At 36.5% G+C, this 25,138-nt stretch overlaps 1 non-coding gene across 1 annotated transcript; it reads right to left on the bottom strand.

The window, feature by feature from the left end:
• Positions 1-8,216: 8,216 nt before the first annotated feature.
• On the bottom strand, positions 8,217-8,323 carry LOC126025206 (U6 spliceosomal RNA). The gene has a single exon (XR_007501248.1). It is a non-coding gene; the product is annotated as a U6 spliceosomal RNA (small nuclear RNA).
• Between the last annotated feature and the right edge of the window lie 16,815 nt (positions 8,324-25,138).

The following is a 25,138-nucleotide window of genomic DNA, read 5'->3' as shown; positions in this document are numbered from 1 at the left end:
GCAGAAGAGATTGAAGTCAGACCTCTAAGTGTCCAGTGTCCATTGTCCAGAACCAGTGGATAATGTCACTGGCTTTCCTTATCATGATGCTTGCAGTTCCCAGACCAGGTAGCATAACCTCAGAGATAAAGTGTAAAATTCAATAAATTACAATTAAACTTCTACTCTAAGAAAGAAAAGGATCTAATAAAGAGATAGTTATACATTAAGATGGAGATAATTATGATTCCTTAAATATGGAACTGCAAACTTCTACATCCTATGCCTGCATAGAGGCCTCACACAGATCCAGAACTGAACCAAGAAAAACATAAAAACAAATACAAAATCCTCTGGTTTCATTTTTAACTTTCTACATTCTGTAAAAACCTGGATGTGAGTTAATGTTGGAAAAATCATCAAACACCGTGTCCAGAGAGCTCATTTCTGTTTCTATCAGGTGACCATGAGCTTATCCCAGTCTTCCTTGGCACTTCCCTCTCCTATCCTGAAAAAATGGCAGCCAACTAAGTTCCTGAGGGCTTCTTCCTCCCTTGAGCTGTCAGAATTTATGAAGCTAGGATGCTTCTGGTTCAATATGGGATTCCCCAGTAGGAAGAATGAACCACCTGTGGAACACAGCTCTATGCTATGCCCCAGGCAAATTGCTATGGGAGGTAATAATGCTATTTTTCAGATTAGGGAACTGAAGTTTAGAAGTTATAAGTCCAAGTGAGTCAGGCTTTGAACCCAGGTTGAAAGGTTTTCACTTGCCTTGGTCCAGGCAAGAATACAGGGTATATGTTTTAAAAACGTTCACATCATTGTTATTGGTTTGGTGGCCATATGTCATTTTTCCCACAGTAACTACAATCTTGCTGGAAGCACACAACATGTGGAAGGTATTAAACAATCATTCTTCAGTGTTTTCCCCTGGAGGGCATGCTGTACCTTTGAGAGTGGATATTCTAACAAAGAAACAGAAGAAAAAGAATGTGTACTCTTTCTGAGTAAAATATAATTTTAAGTCCCAGTTTGCTCATCTTAAATCCTCTCAGGATGGTAACTTTTAAATATGCACTGGTAATTTATACTCTTTGAGACTGAAGTTCTTCGTTTGTAGACCTTCCTTGCTTGTTTGCCAAAACAGTGATTTGAAAAAAAAAATACAGAATGGACAGAGCTGTTGCTCCTAGGGAGCAGTTAAGGACTGTTGTGGTCTTCTTTATGCATCTAGTGGAGCAAAGAGCAGTGGTCAGGGTGAGGCTGAGGAAGAGAAGAAAGAAGGTAGGATCACCTTGACCCAAGACCCTGAAGAGAACAAGTCCCATTAGCTTGAGCAGGAGTTCTCATTTAAGATGTGCTTCAGGTGAGAGCCTGGACTTTACACAAATATTCAGAGCTTGGATTGAGATCTCACATAAATTACTTCCTGCATGCCTCTTTCTTACAGATTTTTTTCATTCACTCACTTCACTGTTCTGGCTTTCTTTTTTCTTTTTTAAAATTAAAAAAAAATTTTGTTGTGGCCAAAGTAAATTATAAATCTTTCACAGTAATATTTAAGGTGCTTAGTGACAATGAATGAGGGGCATTCCCTCCACCAGTGTTGTCCTCCCTCCACCCCTGTTCCCAGCATGCATCCCATATCTGGCTTTATTTTTCTGAATTAAAAATCCCTTCACTCCTTCCACCTGGAAGGTTTTTCTGACCTGGATAAACAGTTGTCACCTTGCTTAAACTCTTCATCCTTCACCACAGAGACCTTGGCCACACTTATTCCACAGAAGGTGTCAAGATCCCAATGCTGACCTTGGTATTCAGCCCATGATGCATTAAACTAAAATTCCTTCTTCTCTCTTTTATCTCCTTTAATACTGTGGTTTTCACTATTGCTAATTAAGGTGTACCATGTATAACACTTTACCCCCTTCCAATACCCAATTCTTGTTCAGAGTGATCAGATTCAACCATTATCTCACCATAGACTGATCACTACTTTAATTGCATTCACCACTCTCTCTAGCAAGCTTCCTACCATAGACTGGTCCTCCTGATCCTCATCTATATCATCTTTGGGTATTATTACTATACTATTTATTATTTTTCTTACACTCCACAAATGAGTGAGATTTTCCTGTTTTTTTTTCCCACTCCCTTTGCCTTATTTTACTCAGCATAATAATCTCCATATCAATCCATGTATAAGTAAATTTTATGACTTAATTTTTTTCTAATAGCAGCATAGTATTCTACTGTGTAGGTGTACCACAGTTTCTTAGGCCACTCATCTGTTGCTGGGCACCTGTGTCCAGATTCTGGCTACTTTAAGCAGTGCTGCAACAAACATAGGAACACAGAGGGCTTTTCTGCATGGTGTTTTGAATTCCTAGAATATATTATTAGGTGTAGTATTACTGAATCATATGGGATCTTGATTTCCAGTATTTTGAGAAATATACATATTATTTTTCTAAGAAGGCTGAATAAGGGGGTTGGAGAGATAGTGCAGCAGTAGGGAGTTTACCTTGCATGTGGCCGAGTTGGGAGGGACCCAATTTGATTCCTGGCATCCCATATGGTCCTCCAAGCCTTCCAGGAACAATTTATGAGCACAGAGCAAAGGGTAACCCCTGAGTGCTGTCAGGTATGGCCCAAAAACCAACCAACCAACCAATCAATCAATATATATATAAAGCTTTTTAAAAAGTAAAAATAAATAAAAAAATTAAAATGCTGGACAAGTCAGTATTTCCACCAGCAGTGAGAGTCTCTTTCTCCCCACATATGCACCAGCACTGTTGTTTTTGTTCTTTGTGATGTGTGCCAGTCTCTGTGGTGTGAGATGATATTTTCATAGTTATTTTGAATTGTATTTCCCTAATGTCTAGTGGTATGGAAATTTTCTTCATGTACCTTTTGGCCATCTGTATTTTGTCTTTGAGGAAATATTTGTTTATTTCTTCTCCCCATTTTTGATGGGGTTAGAAGTTTCTTTCTTCATGCTAAATTCTATAATTGCCTTACATATTAATTAGATATTAATCCTTTATCTTATGGATATACAGCAAATAGTTTCTCCCATTCTGTGGGTAGTCTTTGTATACTAGTCACTGTTTTATTTGAAGTACAGAAGCTTAGTTTAGTGTAGTCCCGTTTGATTATCTTTGCTTTTCACTTGTTTGGACAGTGGTAATTCATCTTTGAAGATGCCTTTAACTTCAATGTCATGGAGTGCTCTGCCTACATTTTCCTCTATGTATCTTATTGTTCCAAGTCTGATCTCAAGGTCTTTAATTCATTTTGATTTGACCTTTGCGCATGGAAAAGGTCATTTTCTTTTTGCATGTAGTTGACCAGTTTCCCCAGCACCACTTGTTGAAGAGGCTTTCTTCATTCTTTGTATTTCTTGCTCCTTTATAAATTTATCACATACCTGAGGGTCAGTCTCAAAATATTGAAGTCTATTCCATGGTTCTGAGGGTCTGTCTTTGTTCCAGTACCATACTGTTGTAAAGACTATTGCTTTATAGTGCAGTTTAAGGTTGGGGAAAGTGATGCCTCCCTTCTTCTTTTCCCCAAAGATAGCATTAGCTATTTGTGGAAGTTGATTGTTCTAAATGAATTGTAAGAGTGTTTGACACACTTTTTTGAAAAAATGTCATGAGCATTCTTATAAGGATTGCATTAAATCTGTACAATGCTTTGGGAAGTATTGCCATTTTAGTTATGTTTATCTGCCTAATATATAAGTTCAGTGTATGTCTCTATTTCCTTGTGTACTTTATTCCTTGAATCAGTGTTTTGTACCTTTCTTGGTTTATGTTTGTTTTATTTGTTTATCTATCATCTCCTTAAGTTAATTTGACTCCAATATACTTTATTTTCTGTTGTACAATTGTGACTGGTATTGTTTATATAATGTCCATTTAGAAAAGCCATAGATTTTTGCATTGTAATTTTGTAGCCTGTCACTTTACTATATACATCTATTCTAGTAGCTTTTTTGGTAGACATTTTAGGATTTCCTATCATCAATTATATTATCTGCAAACAGTGAGAGTTTGACTTCTTTTTTTCTTATCTGGATGCCCTTTATATTTTTTCTTGCCTAATTTCTATGGCAATATGGCAAGTACTTCTAGTACTATGGTTAATAGAAGTGGTGAGAGGAGGCAACCTTGTCTTGTGCCAGATCTTACAGGAAAGAAAAGTTTTTCTCCATTGAGTATAATGTTTGCTATATGCATGTGGTAAATGGTCCTAAATATATTGAGAAAAATTTCTTTGATTCCCATTTGTTGAGTGTTTTTATCATGAATTAGTGTTGGACCTTGTCAAATGCTTTCTCGACATCTATTGCTATGATCATATGGTTTTTATTTTTTCTTTTAATTACATGGTGTATTATATTTATTTACTTGCTTATGTTAAACCGCCCTTTCATCTCTGTGATACATTTTACTTGGTCACGGTGTATATAACCTTTTTGATGATTTGATTAGTAATTGTTTTTAAGTATTTTGCTGGCTCCTCATTGGGTGAAGATATAGTTTTTTCAGGCAGCAAAATATTGGACTCAGTTTTCTGATCCATTAGGCCACTTTGTGTTTTCTTAATCATTGCATTTAGCCCATTAACCTTGAAAGAGATGATAATCAGAGGATTTTGTGCCATCTTTTTTTGTAGAAGTTTGGTGTGTCTGCCTTGCCTCAAGTAGACCCTTCAATTTTTTTTAAGGTTGGTTTTGAGTTTGTGAAGTTTCTGAACTTTTGTTTATTCACAAAACAATGTATTCTTCCTTTAAACCTGAATGAAATCTGATTGAGTAAAGTCTTTTTCATAAGGTATTCATTTTATTGATTTTTTTTACTCTAGCCCAACCTGTTTTCAGATATTGAGAATTTTTTGCGATAAATCTGCTGTAAATCTTAAGTTTGCTTGTTTGTATGTAATTTATTTTTTTGGTCTTTCTGCTTTCAGCATTTTATTTGTATATATGGTTTTTTATCATTATGACTAGGATGGGCTTTGTGGTGCTTTTTGTTGGATCTCTTTTAGCTGGTACTTTTCAGGTATACAAAATGTGGGTGCAAGCATTCTTTAGCTCTTGGAATTTCTTAGCAATGATATATTTGACTATTGTTTTTTCCTAGGGTTTTCTTCCTGGCCTTTTTGGACCCCAGTGATTTTTATGTCATCCTATTAAATTTATCCCAAATATCTATAGTCTATTTGCTTATTTTGAGGGTATTTTCTATCTGCTGTCCATATTTTTAAAGATTCGTTTCCAGTTTCTTCTGCTGAGTGGAGGTGTTATGCAGCTCATCTTCCAGCTCACTGATTCTGTCATTAGCAGCTGGTGAGGCTTTCTAGTGAAATTTTCACTTTACCTACCATGTTTTTCAGCCCTGATATTACTGTTCAAAGTTTTCTCATTTCTACTCTCATATCCTCTTGAATCTTATGGGCTGTCCATTTACTGGTTATTTGAGTTCTTTGAACAGTTTTAACATTCCCTCTCAAAGTCCTGATCAGAGAGGTTATGTAGGTGGCTGAGGTTGATGGGGTCTTCAGAACTAGCATCTTCAGTCACAAGGTGTGGTGGGGTTCTGTGTTGTTTTTCCATTGTGACTTTTTTAGTATGGTGATGAGTTTTTCTGTTGTGGTGGAAGTTCTTGACTAGAAGAAATGCATAGCTATTGAGTGGCTGGACCCAAACACCTCAGTTCAATTTTAAAAAGTGCATATTTTTAGTTCAAACTCTGCCCACAACTGCTCCTTCTGGGATCATACACCTCAGTTCAATTCAAAATGGCGCTTTTTAGTTCTAACTCCACCCACAACCCACAGCTGCTCTTGCTGGGCTCACATACATGGCTTGTCAATTTTGACTGAACAATGCAAACAGGTCTGAGATCGTCCTTCTCCCTCTGAAGATAAGAGTTCAAGATCTGTTCTCCCTATGCTTTTTCTTTCTTTGTGATCCTGCCAGGCTTTTCCTTCTTTGTGACACCTTGAAGGGAGGCATCTGGAGCTTCAGGCTGGATGGTTGGAAATGATCTCATTTCCTGGTTTTAGAAACATGAATCTGAATGGTAGCTTCCTGCTCACCACTTTCTCCACATCAAAGTCAAATTTTTCCCATTATTTCTGTTTCCCTGAGAGATAAAGACCTAGAAGAGAAAAATAAGATTTTAGCATCTTTATCTTGAGGGATCTGTTTTATTAGCCTTCTCCAGAAAAACAGAAATATGCAACACACAGTATCCACAACATGTACACAGCGATGAAAACATATAAAGAACAAATATATTGTAGGAAAAGATTCACTTTGGTGGTGAAGGCAGAGAAATTCCATATCTGTCCGTCAGAAGCTGGAGATCTAGGAAAGTCAGAGGAGTGTGTGTGTGTGATGAGTCTGAAAGTTACAGAGCTAGGTTAGGGCTTGAAGTGTTCAAGGACTTCTGCCTTTGATGGTCAACTTAAGCAACTTCAAACTTGCCCTTCCCCCTTTTTTTCTGGTCAGGCTCACATTAGCTTACTGGTTGCTCATTCAGTGTTGATCCCACCCTTACAGGCACAACTAGAAATTTTATTTTATTGGATATCTTGGCTTCCTTGACAGTCAAGCTGATATGTAAAATTAACTCTAGAAGTTGCTTTTTTTTGTTGGGTTACACCTTATTTGACCTAAAAAAGTCTATCCCTGGTTTCTTTGTATCTGTTTGTTTACAACTTGTTTTCACCCAAAACAAAGATTGTCTTACTTGTAAACCTGGATGGGTTTACTGTCCCACCCAGAGGTGATCTCTGTACTCAATAAGAATGGCAGTTCTGGCAAGCAGAGAGGGTCATACTAGGGAGAAGAATGCCAGACTATGTGTTTCACCCTTAGCCTGGTCTGGATTATTTCTGTGTAACCCTGATTCAGACTCATTCACTTGGGGCTGAAGATACAGTGTGTGAGGGTGATTTTACACTTTTTCACCTCTAGAAGCAGAAAATACCAGAAAGAGAATAAAGCAAGTAGTCAATGGACTTACTTACTTAGTATGGTACATGAATGTGTATAATATAGTGTTAATTTCTAAAAAGAAATTCCACTTGTAGATGAATTGTGCAATAGTTATCATTTGTAGTTTTAGTCCTTACATTTAGCACTTAAAGATGGTAATGACTTCTTGTATAGTAAAATTAGATATAGAAGACCTCCTCTTAAATAGTTTTATTTATATATGAAAATTCCATTCGGGGCTGGAGAGATAGCATGGAGGTAAGGCGTTTGCCTTTCATGCAGAAGGTCATCAGTTCAAATCCCGGCGTCCCATATGGTCCCCCGTGCCTGCCAGGAGCAATTTCTGAGCATGGAGCCAGGAATAACCCCTGAGCACCGCCGGGTGTGACCCAAAAACTAAAAAAAAAAAAAAAAAAAAAAAAAGTAAAAAAAAAAAAAAAAAAAAAAGAAAATTCCATTCTTGATTATTCCAGTAATTAGCCTCCTTTTACAAAGGAAAATATCATTGCAACTTCACATTTTCCTGCTAAAACAAAATTAAGGACAGTACTATTAAAAGCCATTCTATCAATTTTGTTAGATATAGTTCACACACATAAAATAATAGTACAGTTGAAAAAAGACACTACCATTAGTCTCTTTTCTATGAACCAGTGGGGCTGGGCTGAGACAGAGAATAAATCACAACTAAAGGCCATGTCTTGATTTTTCGCTCAGACGGGCCAAAAAACCTATGCATGGATATGTATTTATAATGTTGGTTTTGGCTAAACTAAATGCTTCTTGAGTAAAATTAATGCTAAAGGAACTATAAATAAACCATAAGATTAAGGACAGTGTCAGGGCTATAAAGAGAATCAAATTTAAATTATTTGCACAGTTTTCAGTGTGGAAGCCTGAAACTACATGCAATTGCCATTATATGCTCATTGATTGGATGTAAAAGTCCTGAAGTTCCAATCTGAAAACAAGTTATGCTGCTGTGCACACAGCAGGCACTAGAGAAAATACCTTGTATGGACCTGTAAAACCAAATAAAGAAGCCTTGTCAGTTCTTCTTAGCTCTATGATCTTTTCTAACACTTATATACTTATAGTTTTTCATTTATTTGTTTTTGAGTGACACCCAGTGTATGGGGTGGGGAGGAGGGAGATTGGGACATTGGGAATGGGAATGTTGCACTGGTGAAGGGGGTGTTATTTATTTTTTTAATATTTCTTTAATATGGAACACTTCATGAATTTGCGTGTCATCCTTGCGCAGGGGGCATGCTACTCTTTTCTGTATCGTACCAATTTTAGTATATGTGCTGCCAAAGCAAGTACGGGGGGGGGTGTTCTTTACATGACTGAAACCCAACCACAATCATGTTTGTAATCAAGGTGTTTACATAAAGATATTAATTTTAAAAAATAATTATCCCTGTCTTAGTGTTGAAAGAACACTCCCAGAGGTGCTTGGAGGATGACATAGGATTCCAGGCATAGAAATACATAGAAGTCAAGTGTCTTACTTGCTTTACTATTTTATTTTATTTTTTTGGTTTTTGGCACTCAGGGGTGACTCCTGGCTGTGTGCTCAGAAATCGCTCCTGGCCAGCACAGGGGACCATATGGAATGAAGGGATTCGAACCACTGTCGGTACTGGGTCAGCCACTTGTAAGGCAAATGCCCTATCGCTGTGCTATCTCTCTGGCCCCTTGCTTTACTATTTCTTTGTGACCCCCGACCCTACCATATTTCTCTAGTTGATACTTCAAACATGGAGGTCAAGTTTCCTAAGTTATTAATAACAAAGGTATTTGTCATTAAAGAAAGTTGGCCCCTTCTTCAAGTTGACCACAGGAAAAGGAAATAAACATATGTGATCATTCTTTCTTTAATGTTCTCCTTCAATAGTATTATTAATTATAAATGATAAAGCTTAAAGGTGCTCTTTTACATAATTTTCTGGGTTTCTGCTTTATAACAGTTATTAACTCATATAATTTGTAAATTTTATCTCAGTATCCACCATTTACAAAGCTGTTAACAGTAAGGTTTTGTGTATTAAATATTATGTGATGCTTCTGATCCAAGTAAGGCTGTTTACACTTAACCCTAAACTCAAGTTTTTGGTTACAACCAACAACTTTCACCATGGGGATAGAGTGTATTGACAATTTCCACATGGCTCAAGACTTTCTACACTGGCAAAATTTGTTACCTCTATGATTTTTTTCCTCTAAAGATTAAACTATCTTTCTTCTTGATATGTTTTTCTTTTTTTCTTTTTTCTTTGGAGTTTGTTCAGAGTGGAATATCACTGAGTTTTTCATTCACTCATCTCACTAATCACGCTAATAACCCTCATTAGCATCTCCTGTCTCCAACCACTGGCCCCTATTCTAGATCCACTATAATTACAGCACTAATAACACATCTCAGATGTCAACAGTTCCTATCTTCTGAATCTTGCATTCATGAAGTCAGTCTGGTTTTAATCATGTGCTTAACTCAACACAGAACTCAAACTCTCGCTGAATAACCCCAAAGAGTACTTTTTGAAATATAATAGTGAAAAACGTAGACCATGGATGATACTCAAAAGGTCAAGGAAGAGGTTAACCTCAGCTATTCCAACTTTCTGCCATATACTTCATCTCTCCCATATTGGATCTTGTTCTTTCTCCCCTATATTCTAATTTCTCTTTTGATTACTTCCTCCCTAATTCTTTCGTGGAATCTCCAACCTCATCTAGAAAAATGGAGTCAGTCCTTACTCTCCAATATAGAACGTTTTTCTGTACTTCTAAAGCCCAAGTATTCATCCCTAGTTTTTACTTAAGTAAGGTCCTCATAATACCTCACAACAAAAGGTTTGCAATAATCTTTTAAGATAAAGTTACTTGTGAGTTTAGTTTTTCAGTATAAGTATGTCCACTTATTGGAAGACAATACTAGAGTTCCAAGAACACTTGCCAAAAATGCAGTGTCTAGGTCTTTTCTGCTGCTGCCGAGCTATTGGTTTTTGCCCAGTGAATTTCTTGTTGCATTCAAGTTTGTAGTTGCCTTAAACGTTTATAAATCCTTAATCCCAAACCAATGGCCTTTATGCTTTCTGCAAAATAATCTCCTGCAATAGGCCTTCTCTTTTGTAAGTAGCTGATATGCTCTACCCTCTTATTGTTAAGGCTAACATTTCTTGAGCAGCAACTGCTCTAAGGAAGTCTGGTATATGATTGAATTAATTCCATTTAATTCTCCAAATCTGTGAGATTGTTCTCATATAATTTAAAAGCACCTCTCTGGGCCTTGCTCCTTCAGTTTTAAAACTCTGTGGTATCTTGCTTTCATTCTCCTTCATGGCTTCTTGTCCAGCCATTGGGGCCCTACTAAACTGTTCTCATATATAGTTTAATCAGTACAACTTGGAAGACACATTTCACATACCTGTAAATATCTAGATTTAGAGAGACCACTATTAAAAAATGTCTGGACAGTCTTACGAGTACAGAATTCAGGGTCCCTGTGTGTTGAGTTTATTATCCAAAATTAAGACTGCAAATGCACAAATGCACATTCTCTCTCTCTCACTCTCTTTCTCTCTCTCTCTCTCACACACACACAAACACACTTCAATCAAACAAGTGAAATAAAACCAATGAACAAAATTATACTAGACTTCAAATCTATATGACTTTCAGGAATTTATCACAACACTGGTAATATGATCCTGTGAGAGTAACAGGGAAATTTGTACTGGGACTTGATGTTCTAGAAGGCTTTCATAAACTGTGAGTTCTAAGAGCATCTTTGCAAACATATTGGCACTCAGATTAACCCTTTTCTTTCCACAGACTTTGCAGAATCTCAGGAAGGGGCTATCAAATGTAGTCTTTGGCTATATGTTAATGTTTTTGGCCAAAGAGGATTGGTCTCTTACTCATTTAACTTCGTGATGCTGTTGCCTCATATGTGTTCAGAAATAAAACTGTCCAGAGAATAGAAACTCACCTGTCTTCACCAGGAATCATATAGTCACAAACTGTGCTAAAAATAGAAATTCAAACAAATATTGGGAGTTTCTGGTCAAGACTCAGATTCCCTGAGTCAAGCAAGATGAGATAATTTAATTCAACTTCCTTCATTCAAATTGGGCTTAATAAGAATATTTGTGGCAATCATTGTCTGATATATACACAAATATCACCACTACATATTTATCATATAAGGGTATCTTGTGTTAGTCTATATGTAATGATCTGCAGTGGCTTATTCTAGAACATATAATATAAAATGACTGATGGATGTTAATCAAGATTAGCTGAAGGGAAAATATGTGCATAGAAGTACATCTTGTATAATAAAAAACTCTTTTTCCCATTTTAAATTTTCTTCCATTTTTTACTTAAGCACTATTATGTATAAAATTTAGTAATAGAGTTTCAGGAATACAATGTTTCAGCTGCATACTCACCATCAGTCTCTCCACCAAAATCTCACTTTTTTCTTACACCTTGAACCCAACCCCCTTAGTTTTGTAGTTCATCTCATAATGTTTATTCACTTTGGCCATTTTTGTTTCCTTGCTGTGCTCCTTATATTCTACACAGAAGAGAGCTATTCTTTATTTTAAAATTTATTTAAAGAAAATACATCACATAGTTGACATAGTTTGACAATACATTTGTTTCTAGGTATGTGAAAGCAAAGTTATTGAAAAAATTAAAAAAATAAGAGGAGAAAGTTTAAAAAATGTACAGTAGCAAGCACATTTGTAAAAATTATTGTATTTCTTTTTTGTTATAATGACTTTTAAGTTTTAGTGTTTTTATCTTTATTTAAACACCATGACTACAAACATGACTGTAGTTGGGTTTTAGTTACCAAAAAACAAACAAACAAACAAAAAACACCCCCCTTCACCAGTGCAACTTTCCCACCACCAATTCACTCTGTATTCTTCCACCCACACCCCCTACCTGTATTCAACAGCAGCATTCTATTTCTCTCACTCATTGTCACTGTCATGGTAGTAGTTAGTGTTCTAACTGCACTCACTTCTTGAGGTGAGCTTCATATTGTGAGCCAGTTTTTCTGGTCCTCATCTCTGGGCATTATTACAATAATTTCTTTTATTTTTCTTGAAACCCATAGATAAATGAGACTATTCTCTCTCTCTCTCTCTCTCTCTCTCTCTCTCTCTCTCTCTCTCTCTCTCTCTCTCTCTGACTTATTTCACTCAGCATAATAGTTTCCATATCCATCCATGCATCGGAAAATTTCATGACTTCATCTCCTGATGGCTGCATAATATTCCACTGTGTATATGTACCACAGTTCTTTAGTCATTCATCTGTTGAAGGGCAACATAGTTGTTTCCTGAATCTGGCTATTGTAAATAGTGCTGTGATGAATATAGGTTCGATTGTGGATTGTTGGTGCAAAAACCAAAACTTTGGCAGAATGGGGACTTCACCTGCCAGCTCCTGTCAAAAGTGTCCCAGGTTTCAGCTGTGAGACCAGTGTACTTATGTTTATTGGGAGGGAGTTAGTTTACTTCACTTTTTTTTTTGTTTTTGTTTTTGTTTTTGTTTTTGGGCCACACCCGGCAGTGCTCAGGGGCTACTCCTGGCTGTCTGCTCAGAAATAGCTCCTGGCAGGCACGGGGGACCATATGGGACACCGGGATTCAAACCAACCACCTTTGGTCCTGGATCGGCTGCTTGCAAGGCAAACGCCGCTGTGCTATCTCTCCGGGCCCAGTTTACTTTACTTTTAAGAACAAAGTGAGTCCATGGAGATGGTCATTGAGTGGATTTAGCATATATCTGTACTCCCTCTTTTCTCCCTCTCTCCCTTTTTCCTTCCTTCCTTCCTTACTTCCTTCCTTCCTTCCTTCCTTCCTTCCTTCCTTCCTTCCTTCCTTCCTTCCTTCCTTCCTTCCTTCCTTCCTTCCTTCCTTCCTTCCTTCCTTCCTCCTTCCTTCCTTCCTTCCTTCCTTCCTTCCTTCCTTCCTTCCTTCCTTCCTTCCTTCCTTCCTTCCTTCCTTCCTTCCTCTCTCCCTTTTTCCTTCCTTCTTTCCTTCCTTTCCTTCCTTGCTCTTTTATATCTGATATCAGTAACAACAGGAATAAGGCAGAAGATTATATTATTGATTTGATACTTTTTTTTACTTTTCCCTCTAAGCATTATTTTTGCTGTATTCCATACATTTGGTATGATAGGTTTTATTTCCTTTTATTATGAAACATTTTTTAATTTCTTTTGATTAATTTTTTAAAATATGGTCAATAAAGAGCTCAGTTTTATATATTGCTGACTCTGATTTAATACTTAGCACCACATATGGTTCTCCAAGCATCTCCAGTGATTTCTGAGCACAAAGCCAGGAGTAAAACCTAAGCAAAGATGTGTGTGGTTCCCTCCCAATTTTTTTTCACTTCTTTGTAAAGTTTCTTGTTTTCCTTATGTTACTGATTTCTTGTGGTTAGTGAAGATTTGTTATATGGTTTTAATTTGTAGACATTTACTGAAGCACATTTGATGTCCTAATATATGGTTTATTCTGGGAAAGTTTTGTGTTAACTAGAGAAGAATGCAAATTTAGTTGCTGATTTTTTTTATTGTGACTTAAGTGAATTACAATTCTTTCACAGTAATATTTAAGGTACATAGTGACAATGAATGAGGGGCATTCCCACCACCAGTGTTGTCTTCTTTCCACCCCAGTTCCCGGCATGCATCTCATATCTCCTTTCTTTACCTTCCAGAATGCTAATGTAACTGGTTTTTACTTGTTCAGCTTGTTGTAGATTGGATATCGATTCTATTGTCATTGCTTTTGGATTTGGGGTTCAAGTCTGGTTATTTTTATTTCCACTATATATTCATATGACTGTCTGGTTATTTTTATTTCCACTATATATTCATATGACTGTCTGGTCCTGGTAGCATCCATTTTCCCCCCCTCAATTTATGAGGCTGAATAAGATGATTCAATTATATGGTTCTGTTGGAGATAAAAAGTGAAAGAAAAAAAAAAGAAAAAACCTGGGAGGAGTCCATCTAGGTGTTATAAATATCAATTTAGAAGAAGAAAGAGAAAAAGAAAAAAGGTAACAAAACAAAACAACAACAAAGCAACAACAGCAAAAAAAAAAACAAAAAGAAGAATAAACAAAAAACTAAAACCAGCAACTACAAAAACAAACAAGTGTGGGAGACCGAGCACCCCACATATCAAAGGAACTCTGAATGAATTTTCCACCGCCTGCCTGATTCAAGCCATAAAGTTTGCATAGCCCCGAACCAACAGAAAACTCTGCAAATAAATTTAGCTCAGCACAAAGAATCTGGCTTAACCAGATTCCTTAACCTTTCCATGGAACCTGTTTTTGTGCCTGCTCTCAAGCAGATATGTTTTTGTAAATTATGGTCCTTATTGCTTACACAAAAGAAAGATTTATATGGAAAATAGGCTAAACAAAAATTGTATTTGCGTAAATATCAATTAGCTATTTGTTTAAGAATTTGCTTCCCCTCCCCTCATCCCGCCAAGTTCCTCCTTATCCTTCCCGCCATCAAAATGTGTTTATGCTCCCATTGGTTAAAATTGTTGTACTTGTACAAATCTGATTGGTTTATGTTTCAATCCTATGTTACTACTCCTCCCACTGGAGCAGGGTATAAAAACCCTGCTCTCCCCTCATTAAAGCCTCTCGACTGGCATACGTCACCCTGAGCGTTTTACTAACTTCTGCAGCTTAATTTTTTAGGTGTTCACAAAAGAGCTTAACACTCGTGAATTATTTGTAGCTGCCTTCTGCCTTCTGTCCTGGTTGAGAGAAAGCTGCTGGCCGGAATTCTCTCCCAGTAAAGGACAGGAGCAGAGGCAGTTACAAACAAGCAACAAGCAAAAACACAAACAAATAACAAAACAAAAAGAAAAAACAGTCAAAATCACCCATCCAGCAACTACATAAAAAAAAACTTTGGTTTTCGTTTTTCTTTTCTTTTTTCCTTTTCTTTTCCTTTTTTTTTCTTTCTTCAAAGGCACAGTAAGTATTGGGGAAATTAGAAAGGGAATTCTCTTGGCCTAAGAGATTTTGGGTGTCTACGCCTTTGAAGCATACTGTCATGTGACCAACTACAGGCTCTGTACACATTCATTTTCACATCTCAAGGTCTTTTTATGGTGCCAGGCAACTTTCCGTTCAGTTGCAGATGATAAAATCAAGCCTCTCATCTCTAACTAGAGATCTTGGTATTTACACAGGTCATAGAACAAAGCCCAGGATAGTCTTTACAGTTCTAGAAGTTCTGTTTCATCACTGTTGTAATAAGTCTTTTATAAATGGTGGTCTTGGTTTTTCACAGATGCTAGGATGAAGCCTGGGATAGAGTTTTTTCATTATGATTATATTTTTACAGATGTATGTTAGATCTAGTTGGTTTATAGTGTGTTTAATGTTTATATTTTCTCATTGCTTATTTGCCTAGTTGCTCTATTCTTCATTAAATATGGAGATATTGAGGTTTCCAACTTTTTTTGGTTTTTGGGTCACACCCGGCAGCGCTCAGGGATTACTCCTGGCTCTATGCTCAGAAATCGCTCCTAAGCTCGAGGGACCATATGGGATGCCGGGATTTGAACCAGCATCCTTCTGCATGAAAGGCAAATGCTCTACCTCCATGCTATCTCTCCGGCCCCTCCAACTTTAATTGTTAAATCACCTATATTTTATATTTCTGCCAGCTTTTGCTTTAGCATTTTGAAGAACTCTTGTAAGATGCATGCAAGTTTATCATTGTTGTGTGTTCCTGATAGACTATATCTTTAATTACTATAAATGACATATTTTTGTATCTTGTAATTTTTGCAAAAAATCTATTTTGTCTGATAGTAATCAAGCTCCATTTGCCTTACTGTTAACAAAATATATCTTTTTGTTTTGTTTTTGGGCCACACCCGTTGACGCTCAGGGGTTACTCCTGGCTATGTGCTCAGAAATTGCTCCTGGCTTAGGGGACCATATGAGATGCCGGGGGATCAAACCACGATCCATCCTAGGCTAGCCCATGCACTTGTGCCACTTGTGCCACCGCTCTGCCCCCCCAAATACATAATTTTTTATTCTTTACTTTTTTATTTTTTATTTTTTATTTATATTTATTTATATTATATTTATATTATTATATTATATATTATATATATTATATATTATATTATATTATTATTTATATTTATTTTTATATAATTTTTTATTCTTTACTTTAAGCCTATTCATAATGGACTTAATATGTCTCTTTTAGTTAAATTATTTAAAATAATCTGTTTTATTCACCTTTTCTTTTAATTAATATGCTATTGTATCTTACTATATATGCCAACAAAATAGGATTCTACTGTTCATATATTATATCTACATATGTATATATGTACATTTTGTGTCCTTATATGTTTTTACTCCTTCAGCACTAATTATCTTTTTTATTTTAAAATAATTTCTTTATTTAAACACCGTGATTACAAATATAATTGTAGTTGAGTTTCAGTCATAACAAGAACACCCCCTTCACCTTGCCACCTTCTCATCACCAATGCCCCATCTCTTCCCTCCCCACCCCCTGACTGTATTTGAGACAGGCTTTCTACATCCCTAACTCACTGACATTGTTATGATAGTTCTCAGCGTAGTTATTTCTTTAACTGCGCTCACCACTTTTTGTGGTGAGCTTCCTATCTTGAGCCTGTCCTTCCGGTCCTCTTCTTTGGGGATTATTTCATTGTCTTTACTTTTTCTTAAAACCCATTGATGAATGAGACTATTCTGTGTCTTTCTCTCTTCCTCTGACTAATTTCACTCAGTATAATAGATTCCCTGTCCATCCATGTATACAAAATTTTCATGACTTCATTTCTCCTGACAGCTCCATAATATTCCATTGTGTGTATGTACCACAGTTTCTTTAGCCATTCTTTAGCCTGTTGAAGGGAATCTTGGTTGTTTCCAGAGTCTGACTATTGTAAATAGTGCTGCAATGAATATAGGTGCAAGGAAGGGATTTTTATATTGGATATTTGTGTTCCTAGGGTATATCCCTAGGAGTGGTATAGCTGGGTCAAATGGGAGCTCAACAGGAACCCCATCGCAACACGAAGTAAGAATAACATTTCAAGTGTGGCAATGGAGAAACAACGCAGGACAACAGCATGCGTAGAGAATGAAGATGACAGCTCTGATGACCCAAAAAATGACAACCACATAATTAACCTCTCAGATAAGGAGTTTAGAATAGAAATATGGAGGATGTTTGTAGAACTCAAAGACTAATGATCTTTTTTATGCTAAATAGATACTTCTAGTAAATCGTTTTATTTCTTTATCATTTCTCTTACTGTGATTTTAGTTTTTTGTTTGTTTTTGGACATACCAGGCAGTGCTCGGGTTTACTTCTGGCTCTGTTCTCAGGAACCATTTCTTGCTATACTTGAGGGATATGAGGTGCTGGGGATTAACTGGGTGCTAGGGGCTAATGAACACAGATAAAGATAACTCTACTATCTCTCTGGCCCCTGTTTATAGACAATTTGTTATATTTAAGTCAATGATTTATGATTTAAGTCAATCTATTTCAGAAAAATAATATTTTAATATGACTAATGGTTAATAGTATATGTAAAAACTTTTCATGTATAGTTGTATTTTCTTCCTCCTGTTAAAATCATACAAAATGCATCTTTATGCTTTGTATAAATATTAATACAGATTTATAGGGGCCGGAGAGATAGGATGGAGGTAAGGTGTTTGCCTTCATGCAGAAGGTCATCGGTTCAAATCCCGGCATCCCATATGGTTCCCCGTGCCTGCCAGGAGCGATTTCTGAGCGTGGAGCCAGGAGTAACCCCTGAGTACTGCTGGGTGTGACCCAAAAACTAAAAAAAAAATTATAGATTATAATAATTACTATGTAATTTTCCCAAAACAAATGAGAGAGGAAAAATGAGTCACAAATTAAGCATAAATTAATACAGTCTTCTATTTTTACCAATGTATTTGTCTTTTCTGTGATTATTTCTTTATATAAATTCAAGTTAGCCTTTCATCATTAAGTCCCTCTTTTTAGTATTTATTTTATAGTTTATGTCTGACAGTAACAAATTTAATAAATGTCCCTAATAAATTTAATTTAACTTAATTTGTTCTCTATCTTAGATTATTTACTATGTCAGATGTACAATTCTTGGCAGGCCTTTTTTCTGGCACATTTGTTATGCCACAGCCATGGTTTCCATGGTTTCTGACGATAAATCAGTTATTCATTTTGATGAGGATTCTTATGTGTTATTAGTTTCTTTTCACCTAGTGCATGCAAAATTTTATTTTTGTTTTTATACTTTTAACACCTTTATAATAATTATAAAGATGTGAGAAACTGGGTTTCATCTTGTAGTGCTCAGGGATTATTTGCAGTACTCTAGATTGAACTGGGGTTGGTTGTATGGTAGGCAAATGCTCTCTCTATTCCTGTACTAGTTCTCTGGCCCCTCAAGATATAAAACTTTAAAGTATATCTTGTTTGGAAACTGGGAAAACTTTTGTGTGTGGTTGTCCATAAAACTGAGCTATTTAAAAATTTGCTCTGACTGGTTTCATATCTCTTCAAGAATAAAATAGGTACCTGGTGAAAGCTAGAGCAATAGTGCAGCTGTACTTGCTTTTCCTGTGGTTGACCCAGGTTTGATCCCTAGTATTCCATGTGGTTTTCTGAGCACCTCGAGGAGTAATTCCTGAGTGTAGAGCCAGGACTAAGCCCTGAGCATTGCTGAGAGTGACCCAAAAACTAAGATAAAATAAATAGCTGCCTGGGCCAGTCCTTACTAAAATAGTAGGTTTCCACTAAATCAACTACTTAACTACTGGTTTGCTGGAAACTTAAAAATAAATGGCTTTCTTTAGTTCTTAGAAGCAAATAGAAGACTATCTAGTTAGTTTAGTGTCTGAAGATTAATTAAGATTCAATTAATCATATTTTTATGAACCATGTTTTCTTACACTTTTAATAGTTTTCTATTGAAAACTAAATTTTTTTCTTTTGGGGGCCACACCCAGTGGTGATCAAGGGTTACCTCTGATTCTGCACTAAGAAATTGCTTCTAGCAGGCTTGAGGGACCATATAGGATGCCAGAGATAGAATCTTGGTTTGTACCTGTTCAGCCACATGCAAGGCAAATGCCCTACTGCTGTGCTATCACTTCGGCCCCTAAGATCATTAAGCACAATGTAGCAGTTCTGAAAACCATACTCTTCTTTCCAGGTTTATGATTTGCTGATGTTGTTGCTTTTATTTTAGAGACTTTGATAATACAATTCTGGAAAGTCTGTATTATGTATATTTTATAGTTACTAAAACTTCTTTCACTAACTTGATAGCTATTATTCTATTGCTAGTAAAACCTATTATAGTTATTAAAGCCTAAAAAACATCTCTCAGCCTTTGCTGAGATGCTTTGTGAAAAGTTTGACCCTCAACAGTCAGATGAGCAGATGATGAATCTACCTGGGATGTGTGCTTCTGCAGAATTGAAAGGCAGCCAGAGGTGAATGCTTAGAGCTTTCTTTCTCTCCTTTCTTCTTTTTCTTTTTCTGTTTTTGTTTTACTTTTAGTAATCATTGTTTTATAGGTGTGTACACAGTCATAGATCTGTGCAATGCCTTATATGCTCATGATATATATATAGAATATGTCAGAGTTTTTCAGAAGTCCCAGGAAATTCCAGCCCCTGGTTTTTACTTTAAGCATTTTGGTTGGCCTATTGTTTGCCTTTTATCCACTGCCTCAAACTTCCATAAAGTCAAACAATTGCCTGTAAATGTTTTTAACAAATGCACTAGAGGAAATAACATTTCACACTGGGCAAACTCCAAGTCAGATTAAATAAAGAAATATTTGCAAGTGGAGTCTTAGAAAACAATATTATGGTTTTCTCTATGAGTGTAAGCTTTCTTTTTAAGAATACCATGGAGCTGAAGAGATGGCATGGGTAAATTAAAATGTGACAAATTTACTGTTTCTAGCATAATTCAACCTTTATGCTTAAGAAAACATTTCTTGCATGGTTGGCAGCCTTTGGTTAATATCCAGCTTTCTGACAAGGTTAAGATGGACTGATTCAAAAATTGAGTCAGTGTTATTACTTTTAAAAAGAGTAGATTTTTTTAAAAAAATATTTTACTTAAACATTGTAGTTAAAAGGTTGTTCATGATACAGTTGTATTTTTGTTCACAGATAAAGTTGTTCATGATTGAGTTACAGTCATACAATGTACCACCTACACATTTCTCAACACCAATGTTCCCAGTTTTCTTCTCATCCTCCCTGTTGCCCTTTCCCTTTCTGTCATTTTTCATACATTTTTATTCTCTCTCTCTCTATCATTCTCTCTTTTTCTCTTCCTTTTTTCTTTTTTTTTAGGCACTTTTGTTTTAAGTACAGTGCAAATTTCCCTTCAACAATATCTTGAGTTTTCCTCTCACCCATCCACCCCAATGTACATCTAGGGCAGGCATTTTACTTGTCTCTCTCTCTATTTTCTTTTTTAATACTGTGATTTGCAGTATTGCTAATTAAGGAGTGCCATGCAATTCACTTGGTCCACTTTTGGCACCCAGTTTTTGTCTAGAATGATCATTTCCAACTGTCATTGTTATAGTGGACCCGTCTGTACTCCAACTGCATTCACCGCTCTTTGTGGCAAGCTTCCTGCACTGGATTGGTCCACCTGATCCTCATCTCTATTGCAACTGTATAATATTACCACACTGTCTTTTCTTTTTCTTATATCCCACAGATGAGTGAGATTATTTTGTCTCTCCCTCTGACTCATTTTATTCTCTCCTTCTGACTCATTTTATTCAGCACAATAATCTCCATGTCCATCTATGTATAAGTAACTTAAATGACTTCATTTTTTCTAATGGCTGAATTGTATTCCATTATGTAGATGTACCAGCTGTTTGTTATTGGGCACCTGGGTTGTTTTTAAATTCTCGCTATTGTACATAGTGCTGCAATGAACATAGGAGTTCAGAGGGCATTTTTTTTGTATTGTATTTTTGTGTTCCTAGGTTATATCTCTAGAAGTGGTATTGCTGGATCTTATGGAAGCTCAATTTCTAGATTTTTGAGGAATATCCCACCAGCAGTGAATGAAAATCCCTTTCTTTCTGCATCCACATTAGCACTGGTTGTTATTGTTCTTCATAATGTTTGTCAGTCTCTGTGGTACGAGATGATGCTTCATTGTTTGGATTTGCATATCCCTGATGACAAGATGGAAATGAAAGGAACTTTTCCCAATATAGTCAAGGCTAATTATCACAGCTAATGGCAAATATTATACTTAATGGAAAAAAACTAAAAGCCTTTCCTCAAAGATATGACACAAGACAAGTTTGCCCTCTTTTGTCACTTTTATTTAAACTTTATTAATTAATTAATTGATTGGTTTTCGGCCACATTTCAGGGGTTACTCCTGGCTATGCACTCAGAAATTGCACCTGGCAGGCTGGGGGACCATATGGGATGCTGCACTTTTAACCCAATCTCTCCTGGGTCAGCCACATGCAAGGCAAACACCCCACTGCTGTGCTATCTCTCCAGCCCCTTCTTGCCACTTTTATCAAAGTAATACTGGAAGTACTTGACATAGAAATTGGACAAGAAAAAAATATCAAAGAATAAGATAAGAAAGGAAGTCAAACAGTCAAGTTCTTATTGTTGTAGATGACATGATACTATATTTTAAAAATCCTAAAGGCTCCACCAATCAAAAAGCTTCTAGAAACAATAGTTTCTTTTTAAATAATATCTTTATTTAAGCATTATGATTACAAACATGGTTATAATTGGGGTTCAGTCATAAAAAGAACAACCCCCCTTCACCAGTGCAACATTATCACCACCAATGTCCCCATCTCCCCCTCTACCCCCCCCTCCCACCTGTATTTGAGACAGGCATTCTACTTCTCTTACTCATTAACATTGCCATGATAGTTGTTAGTGTAGTTACTAGAAATAATAGATTTGTATAGTAAAGTGGTAGTTTTTCTGTACACAAAAGTACACAGATTTTATATATAAATAATGCAAGAGAAGAAAAACACATTAATATACAATCCCATTCACAATTGTGCCACTGGAAATCAATTAACTTGGAGTCAACTTAACTGAAGAAGTGAAAGACCTATACAAAGAAAACTACAAATCATTGCCTCAGTAAATAAAAAAAGACAAAAAGAAATGGAGATTTATACCTTGCTTATAGGTTGGGAAGATTAGCATCATTAAAAGTGGCATCACTTCCCAAACCATTGTACAGAATTAATGCAGGCCCTCTAAGGATACCCATGAAATTTTTCAAAGAATTAGATAAACACTCTTAAAATTCATTTGGAGACCGTAAGAAATTGTGAGTGCTACCTGTGTGTGTCCGTCTCCTGTCCTGTCGCCTGAACTTCTTGGGAGTGGGCCAAAGAGAGGCTCCAGCAGAGCACGGCCGCATAGCAAAGCGGATCGGCTGTGTGCTGTTTCTAAGGAAAGAACGCCATTGAAACAAGAAGAAAAAATCACACTAAGAACTGTGCTGGATTACTGAAGCCCAGCATTTCTCCCCAGACTGTCTTCTCTGCTGTATGCTTGGGCCTAAGGTTTGATCCTGTGTGAGGCTTCATCCAGGGAGGACACCCCTTCCTTGGAGGCAAGTCAACCCACCCATAAGGGCAGAGCCAGAGGAGCGTGTCCGCATATATCATTTAGCCAATGAATACCACCACAATACGTAGAAAAACCCACAATACAAGTGTGACAATGGGAAAACAACACAGGCCAGCATCAGACATAGAGAATGAAGATGACAGTTCTGATGACCAGAAAATGACCAACCAACTAATCAATCTCTCAGATAACGAGTCTAGACAAGCAATATGGAAGATGCTCAAAGAACTCAAAGAAACCATGGATCGAGTTGAACAGAACACTAATAAGAACCAAGAAAATATGAAGACAGAAATCACAAAACTCCAAACTGAAATAACAGGTCAAATAACAGGCCTGAAAAAAATCAGTAAACGAATTGAATGACAAAATGAATATGCTCTACACCAGGGTAACAGAAGCTGAGAATAGAATTGGTGCTGTGGAAGATGAGATAAATAACAACTCCATACAGTGGGAGATATTGGGAAAAAAAACTTAAAGCAAATGAACAGACAATGGAAAAATTAGTCAAAGAATGGGAACAGATGAAAATAGAAGTTTATGATATGCTCAACAGAAACAACGTAAGAATCATTGGTATCCCAGAAAGGAAATTGAAGTTTCTGCATTTCGAAGGAAATAGTGACTAAGATACAAAGGCTATTCATAAAATGGGAGAAACTATTCACCCAGTACCCATCTGATAAGGGGTTAATATCTAAGATATACAAAGTGCTGATTAAACCATAAAAGGAAAATCATCTAACCCAGGGGTCTCAAACTGAATTTACCTGGGGGCCGCAGGAGGGAAAGTCGGGGTGAGGCAGGGCCGCATAAGGGATTTTGCTTACCGAGTATTCACAATAAAAATCGCATTAGTAAGAAAAAAAATTGCAAAAAATCGCATTAAACATTTGCATACCCCGAATGGAACTGTTGGGGTATGCGAATGTTTAATGCGATTTTTTCTTACTAATGTGATTTTTATTGCGATTATTCGATAAGCGAATAATCACGAATACTGCGATATTTGAAGGCTGGCCGCGGGCCACAAAATGTTGTACGGAGGGCTGCAAACAGCCCGCGGGCCGCCAGTTTGAGACCCCTGATCTAACCCCATCAAAACATGGGGAGAAGAAACAAACACATTTCTTCAAAGAAGAAACACATAAAAAAAAGATAGAAATTTCAAAGGGTTTTCACATGGTTTTTGCTGGAATCATATATATATATATATATATATATATATATATATATATATATATATATATATATATATATATATTTTCAAACATTGTATCTATAAAATTAAAACCTAACACTTAAGGTATTGATCAAATGATCTTAACAGGATGCCAGGTCTATGTAAGTAAACTATACTCAGTTTAAGTCAAGCAGTTCATAGATTCTTCATGTCCAGCCTCATTAAGTTGTATGTAAGGCTTCCACCCCTCTGGATTCCCCCAAACACATACATGCTATGGAATGTTTTAACATTTCAACGTTGTCATCAAATCCTCATATGCTGAAAATTCTGAGGCTAAAAATGGACTCTTTCTTCGGAGGGTAAGAAGACGTTATGTGCAAGCTCTCCATTAATGAGTGTTCCTCTCATTTAATAGGCTAGAACTTCCCAACTACTCTGTGCTGCTGTGTTGAGCCAGCAGGTGGATAGAGCTAAAGTATTATGAAGCTCACTTTTGGGCAGTTGATTATGGAAGAGACCTTCTGGGTTTGTCTCCTAAGTCCAATTATATCACTCCTGGGAAATTCATGCTCTGCTCTCTATCAGCTTATAACATATGATATAAGGGTTTGCATCAATTGCAAAATTCTTTCTTTTAAGAATTACCTCCCAGTGAATGATAGAAAGAAGCAGACTAGAAGTAACCTGAGGAAAATAATGAAAGGTCTTGTGTACTTTAGTGGTGGTGAAGGATTTTGAGTAACTCTGTACATCAAGACCACAAATACATGTAGGCAGTAGGATAACAATATTAATAAAAATAAAAGAAAATTTATCTCTACCTTAAAAAGCAAATTCTCTTCCCATGTCTTATTCTCTTTAATAAAACTCAGATTCTAAAATGACCTGCATTAATTAATAATTTATTCTTTATCACATTGATTTTTTTGTTTGTTTTTGGATCACACCCGGCAGCGCTCAGGGGTTACTCCCGGCTCTTTGCTCAGAAATTGCTCCTGGCAGGCTGTGGGGGAGGGCCATATGGAATGCTGGGATTTGAACCACTGTCCTTCTGCATTCAGGGCAAATGCCCTACCTCCATGCTATTTCTCCGGCCCCTATCACATTAATTTTTAATCAATTCTTATAGACTATATTACCTAGCCATACTTTCATTATAAAATAAAGTATCTTGGGGCCGGAGAGAT

This window comes from Suncus etruscus, chromosome 12, assembly GCF_024139225.1.
Source record: "Suncus etruscus isolate mSunEtr1 chromosome 12, mSunEtr1.pri.cur, whole genome shotgun sequence".
Lineage (NCBI taxonomy): Eukaryota > Metazoa > Chordata > Mammalia > Eulipotyphla > Soricidae > Suncus > Suncus etruscus.
Note: the sequence above shows the minus strand (reverse complement) of the source record. Positions and strands in the feature narration are given on the sequence as shown.